This window comes from Octopus sinensis, linkage group LG12 (genome assembly GCF_006345805.1).
Source record: "Octopus sinensis linkage group LG12, ASM634580v1, whole genome shotgun sequence".
NCBI classification, from domain to species: domain Eukaryota; kingdom Metazoa; phylum Mollusca; class Cephalopoda; order Octopoda; family Octopodidae; genus Octopus; species Octopus sinensis.
In genome coordinates this window covers 9,042,736-9,052,735 of record NC_043008.1, presented here as the reverse complement: position 1 = coordinate 9,052,735, position 10,000 = coordinate 9,042,736, and the positions used below count along the sequence as shown (strand labels likewise).

Sequence of the window (10,000 nt, the reverse complement as noted above, 5' to 3'; positions counted from 1 at the left end):
GTATCTTGTTTTACCAATTTTCTTTTAATAATTGTATACTTTCATTACATACATATGAGTTGTTTGTAGTTTTTTTGTTTTTTGAACAGTTATGTTACTAAGTCAAACAACATTTTAAAGCTTTCCAACTAACATCTCTTAGATGAAATGATGTGTGTTTATTTCAGTTACGGCTGGAAAAAGTAATTCACAAGGTCTGTCAATAAATAGACAAATAAATAATTAAATAAATAAATAATTAATTAATTAAATAGATAAATAAATAAAAACGAGCTTTTATAATGGAAAGGCATTCAACCGACGCAGCATGCCCCCGGGGGCAGTGCTGTGACGTTCAGTTTCATCATACATCACATCAGTTACTTTATAGATCTAGAGATATTTGAGGGGATGTACATTTGGTAGAAGAGTGCTCAATGTCTTGAGTATTTCTAGCGTTTCAAATTGAGAAGGATGCCCATAGGAAATGAAATTAATCTAGATAAATTTCCAAAACTACAATGACAATCAGACAGCGAAAATAAGGGAAAATCGACGCCTGACTTCAGGTAAATTTAGTTTTCGAATAAGTAAGCAGCTATAACAATTCGCATCATATGATTTTAACCAAAACCATTGAAGATGGTTGTGTTGCCGCAAATTTTCTGTTGTCTGCTGACGCTGTGTCATAGTTAATCAGGTACCTTTTTCGGTCTACTCTGTATTTAAATCCTGCAAATTTTTTTATCCTCAAATTTAGACTTTACACTAAAACTTTGTGTTTATCAGACAGTAAAACTGGCCAAAAAAAAATTCGTTATAAAACGCGACCCTAGCAATAAAAACGTTAAGAAGCGTTCTAAAAGTGGAAGAAATATTGGCAGCTGTGACTATTCTGGAATAGACATATCGAATTAAAATTAAATCGTGAGTAAAACAATAAACGCTTTTTTTGAGAATTTGGTTTTTCTACAGACCTCATATACATATGTGTATGTATGTGTGTATGCTTTGTGTACATACATCTGTCCTTATATACACACAGACAAACACACCTTACATCTATATGTATGCAGAATAGGTTTTTGAAAACGGGTACTGAAAAAAAAAGACAATTTTGTAGCTTTATATTTTTTATATTGTCTTACTTTTTCATACATTCTTGCGAGATCTTCTCAGTTTGGAAAGTGAAGATTCCAAATACATTATTGGAGTTTCTAAAATCTTCTGTGTCTCCTCTTTTAGACAAAATGAGGTTGGTGTTTATACTGACCTGTGTAAATGTAATTTGTGTTGACATTGCTACCGGAATTTGAATTTTTACTGTTATATTTATATCTTACCAGTTAAGTATATATTTTTGTGCGTGATTTAAGTCTTCTGTTTGTAGATATTAGCACTGAGCTGTATCTGATCGGGTACTGATCTTCTCTTTTTTTTTACTTTTGTGAAAATTGCGTTTAAAATAGATATGTCATTTACCTCTGACTCCCTCTTCAGTCGAGCTTTGTGGTGTGTACTTTAGTGCATTGCATTTGCTCCTGGTTGAAAGTGTACAAATGAATAATTGGGTTTTTGTCGTACTTTCAGGGCAAATATAACCACTGCAGCCATGAAGTTTAAAACTTGCACGTTTGCAATCAATTTTATACGAGTTCTGTCCAAAGAGAAACAAGATTTAAAAAAGAAATGGTTATTGATTTACGTAGAACTTAATCAGATTTCTCTCCTTCAAAATAGTTTCGCTCACTCGTGATAAACACCTCCCAACTGCAATTTGTTCGGTTTAAGAAGCGGCGGAGCGTGGTGTAGTATTCGAATTTATTTGTCTATATCTCAGACTTCTAATTCGTTGGCGTAGCCTGGGTTTTGGCCACTCAGTGGGGTAACCAAATTGGTGATCTCTGCCTTAAACGTAACATACCTTCAAGTACAGTAAACTCACGTATATAAAAGGCCAAAACAAGAGAATAAAGTGGGTGAGCGACTAGTTCAAAGCCTCAATCACGCACAGCAGCAACTGAAGCGAAGTAATTGTATGCTGGAGCATTGTCTTCATGAAACAAACCCCCTTTCATCAGTTTTTATAGGTGTTTGGTCTTGACAACCTTTCGTAATTGCTTCAGCAAGTTGGCTTAATACTCTTCCATGATGGTGTGACACTTTTGTATATGGCCAAAAAACACAATGCCTTTTATATCAAAAAGAAAAAAAACACTGAGGCCGTCACATCCCTTGCAGATGAAAGGGTCTTTGCATTATTTGTAGTAGGTGAGGAGGAGTGTTTTCACTGAATGCGTTGTCTCTTTCCTCTGGCCCAAAATGATAAACCCAATTCTCATCATGGATTAAAGAAACGCTCAAGGAAACCAGCTAGATCTGCCTCAAACAATATCAGATATTAACGTGATGTGATCAAGCTGGTGCGCTTTTGATCAGGTGTCAGATGTGGCAACCACCGTGCAGAAACCTTCTTCATCCTAAGTTCTTTGTACAGAGTATTCTCAAGGTTTCATTTCGAATACGTTTGAAGTTTTTATACTCTGCACTCATCTTGCTCTTGCCGCACTATTGTGCCTGCTACTGTGGCCACTAATAGCTATATGTAGACGCGACGGTTTGTTCACAATCGGAACCGTAAGTTATGATCCATAACCATGTGGTGAACACGATCAATGGTGGTGGCCGTTGCAGGACGTTCAAACCTTTGGTAATCTTCAAGACTCTACTTATTCTCTTAAATTCAGTCCTCCCCCATCACACTTTTGCACTGTTTATAGAGCTGGGGAGTCATCCCTCTGTGTAACAACCATGAGGACTAGACTTGAGGACTTGAGGACTTGAGGACTTGTGGACTATACACTTTTCCTGCAGGCATTTGATAACACCACCATGCCAGATTTTGTCCATTTTCAAGATAAGTCATTACTAATTACTTTTGAGTCTTCTTTGAACAGTCAGTTATCAATTTACCTGCAAAAAACCCCCAAAAAGCAATGCAGTTATGAACAAGAAGAATTGAAATTAATGCATGCAGGATTTCACAGCTCTAGTATTACTCATTTATAGTCAGCCTATGAACTTATCAGCCCACTCTCGTCCATGGTTTATTTTGAAAATACACATGGTAAATTTTGTAAAAGAATTCAGTATTCTAATTCGTTTGCTACTTCGACAATGTTAAGACAGATGCCTCTTTCAGCCGCCGTTTTTCTAGAACTACGAAACGTGAATTAGTAAACGAAATACCAATAAAAATTCAGTATGTAACTTAGTTTCTGGAAAGACTATCTTTCCGATAAGTAATTTATAAGAAAATTGTATAAAGCGATATTTGTACTGGAATTAGTTTTATGCACAACGGCCTGCGGAACTCCCATTCAATGCTTGGAACAATGTTTTTAGTTTGGAATTGGCGACATGACAGTGTCAAGACAAACAATGGAACCTACCGTCGATCAGATTCTAAACAGGGATTCTGGTCAAATTAAATAACCAGAACCGAGAAGATGGAAAATCTTTATTTGTCCCATTAAAGAAGAACAGAGAAACTGTGATATACATACATGAACACCTACACACAATATACATATATGCATGTGTACACGTATACGTACACACACACACATATGCATACATGATTATGTAGATACATGCTTTCATACATAGGAGCGTGCATACATAGAGAAGATTCATTGAATTTTCGATAATCGCCATTCCTAGTGTACATGAGACAGCTAATCTGCCGGACTTGCGAAATTAGTGTTTATTCTTCCGGTTACGCTCACCTTTTACTCAAGATTGTTATATCTTGAATTTGTTCTAAGCCTGTATTCACTATGCAGAGAATTAATACAAACAACATGGTTGGGCACGAAGACAACATCAACAACATCGGAAAAAAGAAAGTAAAATCTTTATAAATACGACGAGCAGAATTGGAATTATTCAGTAGATTTTCTTTGAACTTATGAACTAAATAACGACTTGTGTTTCTCTGCTGGCTATAAGACTAGAATGAAAATATATTGAGACTAAAACACTCAGAACTGAATTATTTCACAGCAAAACAATTACACTAGCAAGCATCATTTGTTGAAGGCAAGAAGAGGATTACTAATAATAATTTGATTCTCAACTATCAGAACAGTAGAGACATGACTGTAGAAGCAATAAGCAAAGAACGTATTCCCGTAAATAGAAAAACAGCCGCCTACTTACGGTTCTGATTGTGAACAAACCGTCGCGTCTACATATAGCTATTAGTGGCCACAGTAGCAGCCGCAATAGTGTGTCAAGAGCAAGATGAGTGCAGAGTATAAAAACTTCAAACGTATTCGAAATGAAACACTTTAAGAGAAAACCGTCTCGGTACTAAAGTTACAGCTGCAAGACAGATCATATTAATATAATATTGAGACACACAAGCGTATGGACTAGAAAATACAGTCGTTGGATCACTTGGCGTTCAGTATTCCGTGGCTTACACGTCAGTATTGTACAAGTATAGAAGATCCAGACTATTGCTGATAAAAGCCTGCAGACACACGGCATCGTCAGAAAATATTCTTTAGACTGAAAACGGAAACACAGAAGCAGAGGTTTATCAATTTTCCTAATCTTTAAATGTATCGTATTCAATCGACAGTATCTACCAAGTTTCACAATACGTCCATTGAAGAAGTATCTAGCTGGGATAGAGAGTATCTTGAAAGTTAGTATATTCTGGTTGATGTTGATGACATTGCTTAGACACCCAGGGAAGCTGCACTGCGGAACTGCATGAAAACCTCAGACGAAACTCTTTATAATTATCAACGAAAAGTCATGCCTAGCAATATTGTCAGAAAGTCTCAAGGTGACGGTATTATAAGTAAATAGGTAAGTGTACTAGAATGTATTTTCTTCTCATTAGAACGTATAATTTCTGCCATTCTAAAATCTGGTAAATACTTTTAAGATCAGGCTTCACTGAGGTCGTTTAATTACACAGATAAGAATACGGAACTATGTCTAAAGTTGTCGATGCTTTTACAAAAGATAGATTTACTCCTCACGAAATATCCTCAGTGACATTTTAGTCAATTTTGATTTCGTTGTTTTCTCATTTGCCTTTGACAAGAGTAAGAATTAACGTTAATGATTTCTTTCATTATTACGAGCGGAATGTGTGTTGATTAACCATTTTGTAACCATATTCACTTAAGTATTTTGTATGGTTTTTGTTTTCTGCCATTTTATTACGTTTCACTTTGAAGGATATGTTTTACAATCCAGAGAAAGAGGAAATAACAACAAAGTAGCTTTATACACTCGATAGAAATGCAGATAAAACACTTAGTTGAGAAAATGGTGAAGCTTCTGTGGAATTAATAGTGAAGAAATGATCCACATCATAAGAACTGTATTGTCTGACTAGGAGACATAATGTGGTGGCCAAAACACTTTATGATGCAATTCTAAGAAAGATATTCTGAAATTCAAAATATAAACAGTTAACTTATAATGTGAAAGAATGCTGGCGGGTTGTTCTAGGCAAAATCTTTGTAAAATGTATGCGCAGTAAAGTAGTGATGATAATATAAGCTAGTGGAAAGAAAGTGGGTGCAGTAATAGAAATCAGTTGTCCAGTAGATGTTAAGAAAGCATCTATGGCGATCTACAGCGTAATATTTAGATAATGTACACAGACTACAGCTTTAAATGTATACTTGAGATTTTGAAGGGAACATGAATACGTATTTAACTGATTCACGCTCACTATTCAGCTAGTTTTTGAGGGGTTAGAATTTATGAAACAGAAAGGAAACGAATTAAAAGGAAACAGAATGGATACGAATCAATGTAAACGAAAATATCGGAAAGATATTCCAGAAATTTAACTTTTAGTGTGTACAAAACATATGCTTATGTATACAGAAACATCTACGGTCATGTACTCACATGACCATACGTATTAACACACGTAATGGCATGCACTTATATCTCTACGCTTGCCGAGGCTTACATAGATATAATATATACGTACATTCATAACTACCTCGTTGATGCCTAAATTTCAACGAAAGTGTCATGATTCGGGCTCGAATGTCAGCTCTTCATTGGTGGGAAATCTGTAAATTAAGATCAGAACATTAAAAAAAAAATGAAATAAAATTATATTGAATAATTTTAAATATAAAAGAATAATACAGAATGATATAGATCAGAGATAAACTTTACAAAATAAGAAATCCATGTGGAACATTTCAATTAGAACATCCATTAGCGTGTAAAATAGAATAGTGGTAAGCCATTACAAATGCAATCTGATTTTTAGGGAGTGTTAACATCTTTTACATATCAATTCTGTTTAAATATATAGAAGCATAAAAATTGAGATTTACTGTAAAATTCCAAACTACATCAATATGTTATGTCAACAGAATATGTTATGTCAATGGTTCAGACGAAAGGTGGTTTTATTGCTTGCACTTACAGGAATTTTCGAGAGAACTTTCACATTTTAAAACCCTTTATTAAATATTTTTAACATTAGTGCTGCGAGCAGCGTTACATACCAGAAATAGTAGCCAAATCTCCTCCAACTGACACACACCGTTGCCTCAAACAAGGGGACAGTATATTGTATAATGCACTCTTAAATGTTTACAGATAATTCAATCAAGTTAGTGACTAGGGAAGGAACACAGTTCTACAAAGAATCTATCATAAAAAGCAATGAAGCGTTGAATAACATTGAATAATGTACTCTTAAGATCTATTATGCAGGTAAAGAAAGAGGTAACGTTTAAAGACAGAATGTAATTAACTGGAAGTTTAGGGAAATAGAACTGAGCTGAATAACATCAATTATTGAAGTAATAAGATCAACTGCATCTATTCTGACTGCAGTTGGAATAAGAAGAAAGAAATGAGAGAAGGTTTCAGGCTGTTTTTTCACTGACTCAGACATTTTTTCCCTTCCTAAATATTAGAACAACCTACTCTGCAATCGGAAAAACATGAATACGACGACAACAGCTAATCAAATGCTATACCTCATTATCTTATCTGTCTTATTTGATAGACTCGATCAAATTTAGCTGTTATTTGCTGCTCCATTCAAGAACAACTAAGCGGTTTGAATTTCAATGAAAAGAATTGTAGAATTGAATTAATAATCACGAAGTAAATCAGTTTAGATCTGTATAATATCTCAACAAACCTGTGCTCGTTGCTAGGAAAATTGTGCTCCGTTATCCCCAACTCCTACATATTATATATTATACATATTATACATATTATAGCTTTTTAGCTTTAAATATCATCACTGGGGACTCGAACTATCATTCAGATATAATATTTAATCTTTTGCGTTTAGGATTGAGATCATCGGATATAACGTCAAGGATATCTCATTTTAAAAACATTTACTACTCCGGTTATATGAGAATTTTGTATGAGCGCATAAACGATCAGATAAATGAAAACAGTTGTATGTACTCAGAATATATAGCGTAAGCTTTCGTCCTCTCTTTCATCTATGTTAGATGTGTTATCAGTTTTATCTTCTATATTTAACTTTTGTTCTGCATGAAGCAAATTTCAAAGTATGTGCCAAGCTAGTGCAAATGACAATAAAATAATATCATTATATTATCTTATATTAAATATCTTTAATCTTTTAATTAGATATTTGATCTTTGTTAGTTTGAAAACTTTAAAGATTAAATGAAAATACTGAATAAATTCAAATATGAATAAAAAGATACGATTAATCCCGAATGATAAATTTTATGTAAATTCTTTTAATAAATCGGTGAAGATCTGAAAGTAGCAGGAAATTATTTTTTACTCGATCTTCCTAATGTAATATAACTCGACACATCCAGTTTGAAGATCAAGAATTGAGTTGAGCTGTCATAAAGGATCCACAAGTGTTGGAAAAGATTATAATCATCATTAAATTCGATCACCAATAAGCCACCAGAAAAAGAAAAAAAAAACGTCTTATCCTCTTCAGTAAACACACATCTAAGAACTGGAAAATGTAAGCATTGCAGTAAATATTTGCTACGTCACTAGGGCCCATCACAACCACCTCTTCAACAAGTATTTTGTTTATTGATATGTGAGAGTGTGTCTACTCATTAGCATGTGACTGTGTTGTTACGGTTATAGAAATGCAGCAGGTATTGTGTGACAAGTGGTTGTTGCAAACAGAAGTTCTAAATGAGCGATGAATTTTACATTTTTAATTCTAGAAATGTTTTCTAAGCCGTGGCGTGTTATAGGTAACGTCTTTTAAATGATTTGTTTGTGCGAGTGACCACTATACATTGGCATGACTGGCTTCTCCTAGTATACAAATATTTCTCTTGCTATGACCAGTACAATCAAAATACTGACTGTTTTTATTTAGTAATGGATCGATACCATTCATGTATTATACACAAAAAACTCCATAGTGAAATGAAAAAGTCTAAGTTTTCAGTACCTGACAAAATCCTTAAAGATTTTGGTCTTGAAGGAACCACTGCCCTCAACATACACAATTACTCGTGCCAACAATTGAATCCCCAAGATCTGGAAATTGAAAAAAACTTCTCAGCGTTATAAAATCCAACAAAATCCCAAATAGCTCACTGCAGACGCATCACCCTCCTCAACCTGTCTTTAAAAGAAATTGGTACGTTCACACTTGATATCACAAACCCACACATACAACCCTCTCCAAATTACAAGGTAGACTCGAACCACTTCTTTCAGCCATCTCGCCACAGACAATTCTTACATAAAAAGTAATTTACATTATGATCACAACATCAAATATCCAACACGTACCTCTCTCTTTAAGTTTTTTTACTTGTTTCAGTCATTTGACTGCGGCCATGCTGGAGCACCGCCTTTAGTCGAGCAGATCGACCCCGGGACTTATTCTTTGTAAGCCCAGTACTTACTCTATCGGTCTCTTTTGCCGAACCGCTAAGTGACGGGGACGTAAACACACCAGCATCGGTTGTCAAGCGATGCTAGGGGGACACACAAACACACACACACACACACACACACATATATATATATACACATATATACGACAGGCCTCTTTCAGTTTCCGTCTACCAAATCCACTCACAAGGCATTGGTCGGTCCGGGGCTATAGCAGAAGACACTTGCCCAAGATTCCACGCAGTGGGACTGAACCCGGAACCATGTGGTTGGTTAGCAAGCTACTTACCACACAGCCACTCCTGCGCCTATTGAAATTGTAATTAATAAATCTATCCCTTCCATCCACACTGCTATCCACGTATACTATAAGGAGAGAGTACCGCTGTGATCCCTGCAAAGAGAAGTCCATTGGATACTGGACCTATTATTTTGTTATATTGAAAAAAAAAAAAAAAAACGTCTTATCCTCTTCAGTAAACACACATCTAAGAACTGGAAAATGTAAGCATTGCAGTAAATATTTGCTACGTCACTAGGGCCCATCACAACCACCTCTTCAACAAGTATTTTGTTTATTGATATGTGAGAGTGTGTCTACTCATTAGCATGTGACTGTGTTGTTACGGTTATAGAAATGCAGCAGGTATTGTGTGACAAGTGGTTGTTGCAAACAGAAGTTCTAAATGAGCGATGAATTTTACATTTTTAATTCTAGAAATGTTTTCTAAGCCGTGGCGTGTTATAGGTAACGTCTTTTAAATGATTTGTTTGTGCGAGTGACCACTATACATTGGCATGACTGGCTTCTCCTAGTATACAAATATTTCTCTTGCTATGACCAGTACAATCAAAATACTGACTGTTTTTATTTAGTAATGGATCGATACCATTCATGTATTATACACAAAAAACTCCATAGTGAAATGAAAAAGTCTAAGTTTTCAGTACCTGACAAAATCCTTAAAGATTTTGGTCTTGAAGGAACCACTGCCCTCAACATACACAATTACTCGTGCCAACAATTGAATCCCCAAGATCTGGAAATTGAAAAAAACTTCTCAGCGTTATAAAATCCAACAAAATCCCA

General features: G+C 35.1%; 1 long non-coding RNA gene across 1 annotated transcript in view; it reads right to left on the bottom strand.

The window, feature by feature from the left end:
• Positions 1 to 10,000, bottom strand: part of LOC118765511 — a 55,472-nt gene that overhangs the window by 16,202 nt on the left and 29,270 nt on the right. The window contains exon 2 of the long non-coding RNA XR_005001373.1: positions 6,008 to 6,092. This is a non-coding gene — a long non-coding RNA (uncharacterized LOC118765511). The remainder of the gene's footprint in view (positions 1 to 6,007; positions 6,093 to 10,000) is intronic.